The following is a 13,224-nucleotide window of genomic DNA, read 5'->3' as shown; positions in this document are numbered from 1 at the left end:
TGGAATAAAAGCCCCATGGTGCCTGTTGTATTCAATACCGATGCAATTTCCCTGTTTCTTCAACACTCTGGAGGTCCACAGATTACAGAATACCTCCATATGTGCTTCGAAAACTACTACTGGTCTCGTAGGAATCGATGAAGGCATAGACAGTTTGAGACATTACTCCCATGGAATAAAAGCCCCATGGTGCCTGTTGTATTCAATACCGATGCAATTTCCCTGTTTCTTCAACACTCTGAAGGTCCACAGATTACAGAATACCTCCATATGAGCTTCGAAAACTACTACTGGTTTCCCAGGAATCGATGAAAGCATAGACAGTTTGAGACATTACTCCCATGGAATAAAAGCCCCATGGTGCCTGTTGTATTCAATAACGATGCAATTTCCCTGTTTCTTCAACACTCTGAAGGTCCACAGATTACAGAATACCTCCATATGTGCTTCGAAAACTACTACTTGTCTCCCAGGAATCGATGAAAGCATAGACAGTTTGAGACATTACTCCCATGGAAAAAAAGCCCCATGGTGCCTGTTGTATTCAATACCGATGCAATATCTCTGTTTCATCAACACTCTGATGGACCACAGATTACAGAATGCCTCCAGATGTGCTTCGAAACCTACTACTGGTTTCCCAGGAATCGATCAAAGCATAGACAGTTTGAGACATTACTCCCATGGAATAAAAGCCCCACGATGCCTCTTGTCTTCGATACCGATGCAATTTCCCTGTTTCTTCAACACTCTGAAGGACCACAGTTTACAGAACACCTCCAGATGTGCTTAGAAACCTACTACTGGTTTCCCAGGAATCGATCAAAGCATAGACAGTTTGAGACATTACTCCCATGGAATAAAAGCCCCACGATGCCTGTTGTATTCGTTACCGATGCAATTTCCCTGTTTCTTCAACACTCTGGAGGTCCACAGATAACAGAATGCCTCCATATGTACTTCGAAACCTACTACTGGTCTCCCAGGAATCGATGAAAGCTTAGACAGTTTGAGACATTACTCCCATGGAATAAAAGCCCCACGATGCCTGTTGTATTCAATACCGATGCACTTTCCCTGTTTCTTCAACACTCTGAAGGACCACAGATAACAGAATGCCTCCATATGTGCTTCGAAAACTACTACTTGTCTCCCAGGAATCGATGAAAACGTAGACAGTTTGAGACATTACTCCCATGGAATAAAAGCCCCATGGTGCCTGTTGTATTCAATATCCATGCAATTTCCCTGTTTCTTCAACACTCTGAAGGTCCACAGATAACAGAATGTCTCCATATGTGCTTCGAAAACTACTACTTGTCTCCCAGGAATCGATGAAAGCGTAGACAGTTTGAGACTTTACTCCCATGGAATAAAAGCCCCATGGTGCCTGTTGTATTCAATACCGATGCAATATCTGTGATTCATCAACACTCTGAAGGACCCCAGATTACAGAATACCTCCAGATGTGCTTCGAAACCTACTACTGGTTGCCCAGGAATCGATCAAAGCATAGACAGTTTGAGACATTACTCCCATGGAATAATAGCCCCACGCTGCCTGTTGTATTCAATATCGATGCAATTTCCCTGATTCCTCAACACTCTGAAGGTCCACAGATAAGAGAATGCCTCCATATGTCCTTCGAAACCTATTACTTGTTTCCCAGGAATCGATGAAAGCGTAGACAGTTTGAGACATTACTCCCATCGAATAAAAGCCCCATGGAGCCTGTTGTATTCAATACCGATGCAATTTCCCTGTTTCTTCAACACTCTGAAGGTCCACAGATAACAGTATGCCTATATATGTGCTTCGAAAGCTACTACTTGTCTCCCAGGAATAGATGAAAGCGTAGACAGTTTGAGACATTACTCCCATGGAATAAAATCCCCATGGTGCCTGTTCTATTCAATACCGATGCAATATCTGTGTTTCATCAACACTGTGAAGGACCACAGATTACAGAATACCTCCAGATGTGCTTCGAAACCTACTACAGGTTTCCCAGGAATCGATCAAAGCATAGACAGTTTGAGACATTACTCCCATGGAATAAAAGCCCCACGATGCCTGTTGTATTCACTACGGATGCAATTTCCCTGTTTCTTCATCACTCTGAAGGTCCACAGATTATAGAATGCCTCCAGACGTGCTTCGAAAACTACTACTGGTCTCCCAGGAATCGATCAAAGCATAGATAGTTTGAGACATTACTCCCATGGAATAAAAGCCCCATGGTGCCTGTTGTGTTCAATACCGATGCAATTTCCCTGTTTCTTCAATACTCTGAAGATCCACAGATAACTGAATGCCTCCATATGTGCTTCGAAACCTACTACTTGTCTCCCAGGAATCGATGAAAGCATAGACAGTTTGAGACATTACTCCCATGGAATAAAAGTCCCACGATGCCTGTTGTATTCAATACCGATGCAATTTCCCTGTTTCTTCAACACTCTGAAGGTCCACAGATAACAGAATGCCTCCATATGTGCTTCGAAAACTACTACTTGTCTTCCAGGAATCGATGAAAGCATAGACTGTTTGAGACAATACTCCCATGGAATAAAAGCCCCATGGTGCCTGTTGTATTCAATACCGATGCAATTTCCCTGTTTCTTCAACACTCTGAAGGTCCACAGATAACAGTATGCCTACATATGTGCTTCGAAAACTACTACTTGTCTCCCAGGAATAGATGAAAGCGTAGACAGTTTGAGACATTACTCCCATGGAATAAAAGCCCCATGGTGCCTGTTCTATTCAATACCGATGCAATATCTGTGTTTCATCAACACTCTGAAGGACCACAGATTTCAGAATACCTACAGATGTGCTTCGAAACCTACTACAGGTTTCCCAGGAATCGATCAAATCATAGACAGTTTGAGACATTACTCCCATGGAATAAAAGCCCCATGGTGCCTATGTATTCAATACCGATGCAATTTCCCTGTTTCTTCAACACTCTGAAGGTCCACAGATTACAGAATACCTCCATATGTGCTTCGAAAACTACTACTTGTCTCGCAGGAATCGATGAAAGCATAGACAGTTTGAGACATTACTCCCATGGAATAAAAGCCCAATGGTGCCTGTTGTATTCAATACCGATGCAATTTCCCTGTTTCTTCAACACTCTGAAGGTCCACAGATTACAGAATACCTCCATATGTGTTCGAAAACTACTACTGGTCTCGTAGGAATCGATGAATGCAGAGACAGTTTGAGACATTACTCCCATGGAATAAAAGCCCGATGGTGCCTGTTGTATTCAATACCGATGCAATTTCCCTGTTTCTTCAACACTCTGAAGGTCCACAGATTACAGAATACCTCTGTATGTGCTTTGAAAACTACTACTTGTCTCCCAGGAATCGATGAAAACATAGACAGTTTGAGACATTACTCCCATGGAATAAAAGCCCCATGGTGCCTGTTGTATTCAATACCGATGCAATTTCCCTGTTTCTTCAACACTCTGAAGGTCCACAGATAACAGAATACCTCCATATGTGCTTCGAAAACTACTACTGGTTTCCCAGGAATCGATGAAAGCATAGACAGTTTGAGACATTACTCCCATGGAATAAAAGCCCCATGGTGCCTGTTGTGTTCAATGCCGATGCAATTTCCCTGTTTCTTCAACACTCTGAAGGTCCAAAGATAACAGAATGCCTCCATATGTGCTTCGAAAACTACTACTGGTCTCCCAGGAATCGATGAAAGAATAGAGAGTTTTAGACATTACTCCCATGGAATAAAAGCCCCATGGTGCCTGTTGGATGCAATAAAGATGCCATTTCCCTGTTTCTTCAACACTCCGAAGGTCCACAGATTACAGGATACCTCCATATGTGCTTCGAAAACTACTACTTGTCTCCCAGGAATCGATGAAAGCATAGACAGTTTGAGACATTACTCCCATGGAATAAAAGCCCCATGGTGCCTGTTGTGTTCAATACCGATGCAATTTCCCTGTTTCTTCAACACTCTGAAGGTCCACAGATAACAGAATGCCTCCATATGTGCTTCGAAATTTACTACTGGTCTCCCAGGAATCGATCAAAGCATAGACAGTTTGAGACATTACTCCCATGGAATAAAAGCCCCACGATGCCTGTTGTATTCAATACCGATGCAATTTCCCTGTTTCTTCAACACTCTGAAGGTCCACAGATAACAGAATGCCTCCATATGTGCTTCGAAAACTACTACTTGTCTCCCAGCAATCGATGAAAGCGTAGACAGTTTCAGACATTACTCCCATTGAATAAAAGCCCCATGGTGCCTGTTGTATTCAATACCGATGCAATATCTGTATTTCATCAACACTCTGAAGGACCACAGATTACAGAATACCTCCAGATGTGCTTCGAAAACTACTACTTGTCTCCCAGGAATCGATGAAAGCGTAGACAGTTTGAGACATTACTCCCATGGAATAAAAGCCCCATGGTGCCTGTTGTGTTCAATACCGATGCAATTTCCCTGTTTCTTCAACACTCTGAAGGTCCACAGATAACAGAATGCCTCCATATGTGCTTCGAAAACTACTACTTGTCTTCCAGGAATCGATGAAAGCATAGACTGTTTGAGACATTACTCCCATGGAATAAAAGCCCCATGGTGCCTGTTGTATTCAATACCGATGCAATTTCCCTGTTTCTTCAACACTCTGAAGGTCCACAGATAACAGTATGCCTATATATGTGCTTCGAAAACTACTACTTGTCTCCCAGGAATAGATGAAAGCGTAGACAGTTTGAGACATTACTCCCATGGAATAAAAGCCCCATGGTGCCTGTTCTATTCAATACCGATGCAATATCTGTGTTTCATCAACACTCTGAAGGACCACAGATTACAGAATACCTCCAGATGAGCTTCGAAACCTACTACAGGTTTTCCAGGAATCGATCAAAGCATAGACAGTTTGAGATATTACTCCCATGGAATAAAAGAACCATGGTGCCTATGTATTCAATACCGATGCAATTTCCCTGTTTCTTCAACACTCTGAAGGTCCACAGATTACAGAATACCTCCATATGTGCTTCGAAAACTACTACTTGTCTCCCAGGAATCGATGAAAGCATAGACAGTTTGAGACATTACTCCCATGGAATAAAAGCCCCATGGTGCCTGTTGTATTCAATACCGATGCAATTTCCCTGTTTCTTCAACACTCTGAAGGTCCACAGATTACAGAATACCTCCATATGTGCTTCGAAAACTACTACTGGTCTCGTAGGAATCGATGAAAGCATAGACAGTTTGAGACATTACTCCCATGGAATAAAAGCCCCACGATGCCTGTTGTATTCAATACCGATGCAATTTCCCTTTTTCTTCAACACTCTGAAGGTCCACAGATAACAGAATGCCTCCATATGTGCTTCGAAACCTACTACTGGTCTCCCAGGAATCGATGAAAGATTAGACAGTTTGAGACATTACTCCCATGGAATAAAAGCCCCACGATGCCTGTTGTATTCAATACCGATGCACTTTCCCTGTTTCTTCAACACTCTGAAGGTCCACAGATAACAGAATGCCTCCATATGTGCTTCGAAAACTACTACTTGTCTCCCAGGAATCGATGAAAGCGTAGACAGTTTGAGACATTACTCCCATGGAATAAAAGCCCCATGGTGCCTGTTATATTCAATACCGATGCAATTTCCCTGTTTCTTCAACACTCTGAAGGTCCACAGATAACAGAATGCCTCCATATGTGCTTCGAAAACTACTACTTGTCTCCCAGGAATCGATGAAAGCGTAGACAGTTTGAGACATTACTCCCATGGAATAAAAGCCGCATGGTGCCTGTTGTATTCAATACCGATGCAATATCTGTGATTCATCAACACTCTGAAGGACCACAGATTACAGAATACCTCCAGATGTGCTTCGAAACTTACTACTGGTTGCCCAGGAATCGATCAAAGCATAGACAGTTTGAGACATTACTCCCATGGAATAATAGCCCCACGCTGCCTGTTGTATTCAATACCGATGCAATTTCCCTGATTCCTCAACACTCTGAAGGTCCACAGATAACAGAATGACTCAATATGTCCTTCGAAAACTACTACTTGTCTCCCAGGAATCGATGAAAGCGTAGACAGTTTGAGACATTACTCCCATCGAATAAAAGCCCCATGGAGCCTGTTGTATTCAATACCGATGCAATTTCCCTGTTTCTTCAACACTCTGAAGGTCCACAGATAACAGAATGCCTCCATATGTGCTTCGAAAACTACTACTTGTCTCCCAGGAATCGATGAAAGCGTAGACAGTTTGAGACATTACTCCCATGGAATAAAAGCCGCATGGTGCCTGTTGTATTCAATACCGATGCAATATCTGTGATTCATCAACACTCTGAAGGACCACAGATTACAGAATACCTCCAGATGTGCTTCGAAACTTACTACTGGTTGCCCAGGAATCGATCAAAGCATAGACAGTTTGAGACATTACTCCCATGGAATAATAGCCCCACGCTGCCTGTTGTATTCAATACCGATGCAATTTCCCTGATTCCTCAACACTCTGAAGGTCCACAGATAACAGAATGACTCAATATGTCCTTCGAAAACTACTACTTGTCTCCCAGGAATCGATGAAAGCGTAGACAGTTTGAGACATTACTCCCATCGAATAAAAGCCCCATGGAGCCTGTTGTATTCAATACCGATGCAATTTCCCTGTTTCTTCAACACTCTGAAGGTCCACAGATAACAGTATGCCTATATATGTGCTTCGAAAACTACTACTTGTCTCCCAGGAATAGATGAAAGCGTAGACAGTTTGATACATTACTCCCATGGAATAAAAGCCCCATGGTGCCTGTTGTATTCAATACCAATGCAATATCTGTGTTTCATCAACACTCTGAAGGACCACAGATTACAGAATACCTCCAGATGTGCTTCGAAACCTACTACAGGTTTCCCAGGAATCGATCAAAGCATAGACAGTTTGAGACATTACTCCCATGGAATAAAAGCCCCACGATGCCTGTTGTTTTCACTACCGATGCAATATCCCTGTTTCATGTACACTCTGAAGGTCCACAGATAACTGAATGCCACCATATGTGCTTCGAAACCTACTACTGGTCTCCCAGGAATCGATGAAAGCATAGACAGTTTGAGACATTACTCCCATGGAATAAAAGTCCCACGATGCCTGTTGTATTCAATACCGATGCAATTTCCCTGTATCTTCAACACTCTGAAGGTCCACAGTTTACAGAATACCTCGATATGTGCTTTGAAAACTACTACTTGTCTCCCAGGAATCGATGAAAGCATAGACAGTTTGAGACATTACTCCCATGGAATAAAAGCCCCATGGTGCCTGTTGTATTCAATACCGATGCAATTTCCCTGTTTCTTCAACACTCTGAAGGTCCACAGATTACAGAATACCTCCATATGTGCTTCGAAAACTACTACTGGTTTCCCAGGAATCGATGAAAGCATAGACAGTTAAAGATATTACTCCCATGGAATAAAAGAACCATGGTGCCTATGTATTCAATACCGATGCAATTTCCCTGTTTCTACAACACTCTGAAGGTCCACAGATTACAGAATACCTCCATATGTGCTTCGAAAACTACTACTTGTCTCCCAGGAATCGATGAAAGCATAGACAGTTTGAGACATTACTCCCATGGAATAAAAGCCCCATGGTGCCTGTTGTATTCAATACCGATGCAATTTCCCTGTTTCTTCAACACTCTGAAGGTCCACAGATTACAGAATACCTCCATATGTGCTTCGAAAACTACTACTGGTCTCGTAGGAATCGATCAAAGCATAGACAGTTTGAGACATTACTCCCATGGAATAAAAGCCCCACGATGCCTGTTGTATTCAATACCGATGCAATTTCCCTTTTTCTTCAACACTCTGAAGGTCCACAGATAACAGAATGCCTCCATATGTGCTTCGAAACCTACTACTGGTCTCCCAGGAATCGATGAAAGATTAGACAGTTTGAGACATTACTCCCATGGAATAAATGCCCCACGATGCCTGTTGTATTCAATACCGATGCACTTTCCCTGTTTCTTCAACACTCTGAAGGTCCACAGATAACAGAATGCCTCCATATGTGCTTCGAAAACTACTACTTGTCTCCCAGGAATCGATGAAAGCGTAGACAGTTTGAGACATTACTCCCATGGAATAAAAGCCCCATGGTGCCTGTTATATTCAATACCGATGCAATTTCCCTGTTTCTTCAACACTCTGAAGGTCCACAGATAACAGAATGCCTCCATATGTGCTTCGAAAACTACTACTTGTCTCCCAGGAATCGATGAAAGCGTAGACAGTTTGAGACATTACTCCCATGGAATAAAAGCCGCATGGTGCCTGTTGTATTCAATACCGATGCAATATCTGTGATTCATCAACACTCTGAAGGACCACAGATTACAGAATACCTCCAGATGTGCTTCGAAACTTACTACTGGTTGCCCAGGAATCGATCAAAGCATAGACAGTTTGAGACATTACTCCCATGGAATAATAGCCCCACGCTGCCTGTTGTATTCAATACCGATGCAATTTCCCTGATTCCTCAACACTCTGAAGGTCCACAGATAACAGAATGACTCAATATGTCCTTCGAAAACTACTACTTGTCTCCCAGGAATCGATGAAAGCGTAGACAGTTTGAGACATTACTCCCATCGAATAAAAGCCCCATGGAGCCTGTTGTATTCAATACCGATGCAATTTCCCTGTTTCTTCAACACTCTGAAGGTCCACAGATAACTGAATGCCACCATATGTGCTTCGAAACCTACTACTGGTCTCCCAGGAATCGATGAAAGCATAGACAGTTTGAGACATTACTCGCATGGAATAAAAGTCCCACGATGCCTGTTGTATTCAATACCGATGCAATTTCCCTGTTTCTTCAACACTCTGAAGGTCCACAGATTACAGAATACCTCGATATGTGCTTTGAAAACTACTACTTGTCTCCCAGGAATCGATGAAAGCATAGACAGTTTGAGACATTACTCCCATGGAATAAAAGCCCCATGGTGCCTGTTGTATTCAATACCGATGCAATTTCCCTGTTTCTTCAACACTCTGAAGGTCCACAGATTACAGAATACCTCCATATGTGCTTCGAAAACTACTACTGGTTTCCCAGGAATCGATGAAAGCATAGACAGTTTGAGACATTACTCCCATGGAATAAAAGCCCCATGGTGCCTGTTGTGTTCAATACCGATGCAATTTCCCTGTTTCTTTAACACTCTGAAGGTCCACAGATAACAGAATGCCTCCATATGTGCTTCGAAAACTACTACTGGTCTCCCAGGAATCGATGAAAGAATAGACAGTTTGAGAAATTACTCCCATGGAATAAAAGCCCCATGGTGCCTGTTGTATTCAATAAAGATGCAATTTCCCTGTTTCTTCAACACTCTGAAGGTCCACAGATTACAGAATACCTCCGTATGTGCTTCGAAAACTACTACTTGTCTCCCAGGAATCGATGAAAGCATAGACAGTTTGAGACATTACTCCCATGGAATAAAAGCCCCATGGTGCCTGATGTGTTCAATACCGATGCAATTTCCCTGTTTCTTCAACACTCTGAAGGTCCACAGATAACAGAATGCCTCCATATGTGCTTCGAAAACTACTACTGGTCTCCCAGGAATCGATCAAAGCATAGACAGTTTGAGACATTACTCCCATGGAATAAAAGCCCCACGATGCCTGTTGTATTCAATACCGATGCAATTTCCCTGTTTCTTCAACACTCTGAAGGTCCACAGATAACAGAATGCCTCCATATGTGCTTCGAAAACTACTACTTGTCTCCCAGCAATCGATGAAAGCGTAGACAGTTTCAGACATTACTCCCATTGAATAAAAGCCCCATGGTGCCTGTTGTATTCAATACCGATGCAATATCTGTATTTCATCAACACTCTGAAGGACCACAGATTACAGAATACCTCCATATGTGCTTCGAAAACTACTACTTGTCTCCCAGGAATCGATGAAAGCATAGACAGTTTGAGACATTACTCCCATGGAATAAAAGCCCCATGGTGCCTGTTGTATTCAATACCGATGCAATATCTCCGTTTCATCAACACTCTGAAGGACCACAGATCACAGAATACCTCCAGATGTGCTTCGAAACCTACTACTGGTTTCCCAGGAATCGATCAAAGCATAGACAGTTTGAGACATTACTCCCATGGAATAAAAGCCCCATGGTGCCTGTTGCATTCAATACCGATGCAATATCTCCGTTTCATCAACACTCTGAAGGACCACAGATTACAGAATACCTCCAGATGTGCTTCGAAACCTACTACTGATTTCCCAGGAATCGATCAAAGCATAGACAGTTTGAGACTTTACTCCCATGGAATAAAAGCCCCACGATGCCTGTTGTATTCAATACCGATGCAATTTCCCTGTTTCCTCAACACTCTGAAGGTCCACAGATAACAGAACGCGACCATATGTGCTTCGAAAACTACTACTTGTCTCCCAGGGATCGATGAAAACGTAGACAGTTTGAGACATTACTCCCATGGATCAAAAGCCCCATGGTGCCTGTTGTATTCAATACCGATGCAATTTCCCTGTTTCTTCAACACTCTGAAGGTCCACAGATAACAGAATGCCTCCATATGTGCTTCGAAAACTACTACTGGTCTCCCAGGAATCGATCAAAGCATAGACAGTTTGAGACATTACTCCCATCGAATAAAAGTCCCATGGTGCCTGTTGTATTCAATACCGATGCAATTTCCCTGTTTCTTCAACACTCTGAAGGTCCACAGATAACAGAATGCCTCCATATGTGTTTCGACACTACTACTTGTCTCCCAGGAATCGATGAAAGCGTAGACAGTTTGAGACATTACTCGCATGGAATAAAAGCCCCATGGTGCCTGTTGTATTCAATACCGATGCAATTTCCCTGTTTCTTCAACACTCTGAAGGTCCACAGATAACAGAATGCCTCCATATGTGCTTCGAAAACTACTACTGGTCTCCCAGGAATCGATCAAAGCATAGACAGTTTGAGACATTACTCCCATCGAATAAAAGTCCCATGGTGCCTGTTGTATTCAATACCGATGCAATTTCCCTGTTTCTTCAACACTCTGAAGGTCCACAGATAACAGAATGCGACCATATGTGCTTCGAAAACTACTACTTGTCTCCCAGGAATCGATGAAAACGTAGACAGTTTGAGACATTACTCCCATGGAATAAAAGCCCCATGGTGCCTGTTGTATTCAATACCGATGCAATTTCCCTGTTTCTTCAACACTCTGAAGGTCCACAGATAACAGAATGCCTCCATATGTGCTTCGAAAACTACTACTGGTCTCCCAGGAATCGATCAAAGCATAGACAGTTTGAGACATTACTCCCATCGAATAAAAGTCCCATGGTGCCTGTTGTATTCAATACCGATGCAATTTCCCTGTTTCTTCAACACTCTGAAGCTCCACAGACAACAGAATGCCTCCATATGTGCTTCGACACTACTACTTGTCTCCCAGGTATCGATGAAAGCGTAGACAGTTTGAGACATTACTCCCATGGAATAAAAGCCCCATGGTGCCTGTTGTATTCAATACCGATGCAATTTCCCTGTTTCTTCAACACTCTGAAGGTCCACAGATAACAGAATGCCTCCATATGTGCTTCGAAAACTACTACTGGTCTCCCAGGAATCGATCAAAGCATAGACAGTTTGAGACATTACTCCCATCGAATAAAAGTCCCATGGTGCCTGTTGTATTCAATACCGATGCAATTTCCCTGTTTCTTCAACACTCTGAAGGTCCACAGATAACAGAATGCCTCCATATGTGCTTCGACACTACTACTTGTCTCCCAGGAATCGATGAAAGCGTAGACAGTTTGAGACATTACTCCCATGGAATGAAAGCCCCATGGTGCCTGTTGTATTCAATACCGATGCAATTTCCCTGTTTCATCAACACTCTGAAGGACCACAGATTACAGAATACCTTCAGATGTGCTTAGAAACCTACTACTGGTTTCCCAGGAATCGATCAAAGCATAGACAATTTGAGACATTACTCCCATGGAATAAAAGCCCCATGATGCTGTTGTATTCAATACCGATGCAATATCTGTGTTTCATCAGCACTCTGAAGGACCACAGATTACAGAATACCTCCAGATGTGCTTTGAAACCTACTGCTGGTTTCCCAGGAATCAATCAAAGCATAGACAGTTTGAGACATTACTCCCATGGAAAAAAAGTCCCACGATGCCTGTTGTATTCAATACCGATGCAATTTCCCTGTTTCTTCAACACTCTGATGTACCATAGATTACAGAACACCTCCAGATGTGCTTCGAAACCTACTACTGGTTTCCCAGGAATCGATCAAAGCATAGACAGTTTGAGACATTACTCCCATGGAATAAAAGCCACACGATGCCTGTTGTATTCAATATCGATGCAATTTCCCTGTTTCTTCAACACTCTGAAGGTCCACAGATAACAGAATGCTTCCATAAGTGCTTCGAAAACTACTACTTGTCTTCCAGGAATCGATGAAAGCATAGACTGTTTAAGACATTACTCCCATGGAATAAAAGCCCCATGGTGCCTGTTGTATTCAATACCGATGCAATTTCCCTGTTTCTTCAACACTCTGAAGGTCCATATATAACAGAATGCCTCTATATGTGCTTCGAAAACTACTACTTGTCTCCCAGGAATCGATGAATGCGTAGACAGTTTGAGACATTACTCCCATGGAATAAAAGCCCCATGGTGCCTGTTGCATTCAATACCGATGCAATATCTGTGTTTCATCAACACTCTGAAGGACCACAGTTTACAGAATACCTCCAGATGTGCTTCGAAACCTACTACTGGTTTCCCAGGAATCGATCAAAGCATAGACAGTTTGAGACATTACTCCCATGGAATAAAAGCCCCACGATGTCTGTTGTATTCAAACCGATGCAATATCTGTGTTTCATCAACACTCTGAAGGTCCACAGATTACAGAATGCTTCCAGATGTGCTTCGAAAACTACTACTGGTCTCCCAGGAATCGATGAAAGCATAGACAGTTTGAGACATTACTCCCATCGAATAAAAGCCCCATGGTGCCTGTTGTATTCAATACCGATGCAATTTCCCTGTTTCTTCAACAC

Source organism: Schistocerca gregaria, unplaced genomic scaffold (assembly GCF_023897955.1).
Source record: "Schistocerca gregaria isolate iqSchGreg1 unplaced genomic scaffold, iqSchGreg1.2 ptg000180l, whole genome shotgun sequence".
Classification (NCBI taxonomy): domain Eukaryota; kingdom Metazoa; phylum Arthropoda; class Insecta; order Orthoptera; family Acrididae; genus Schistocerca; species Schistocerca gregaria.
This window is presented reverse-complemented; position numbering follows the sequence as displayed.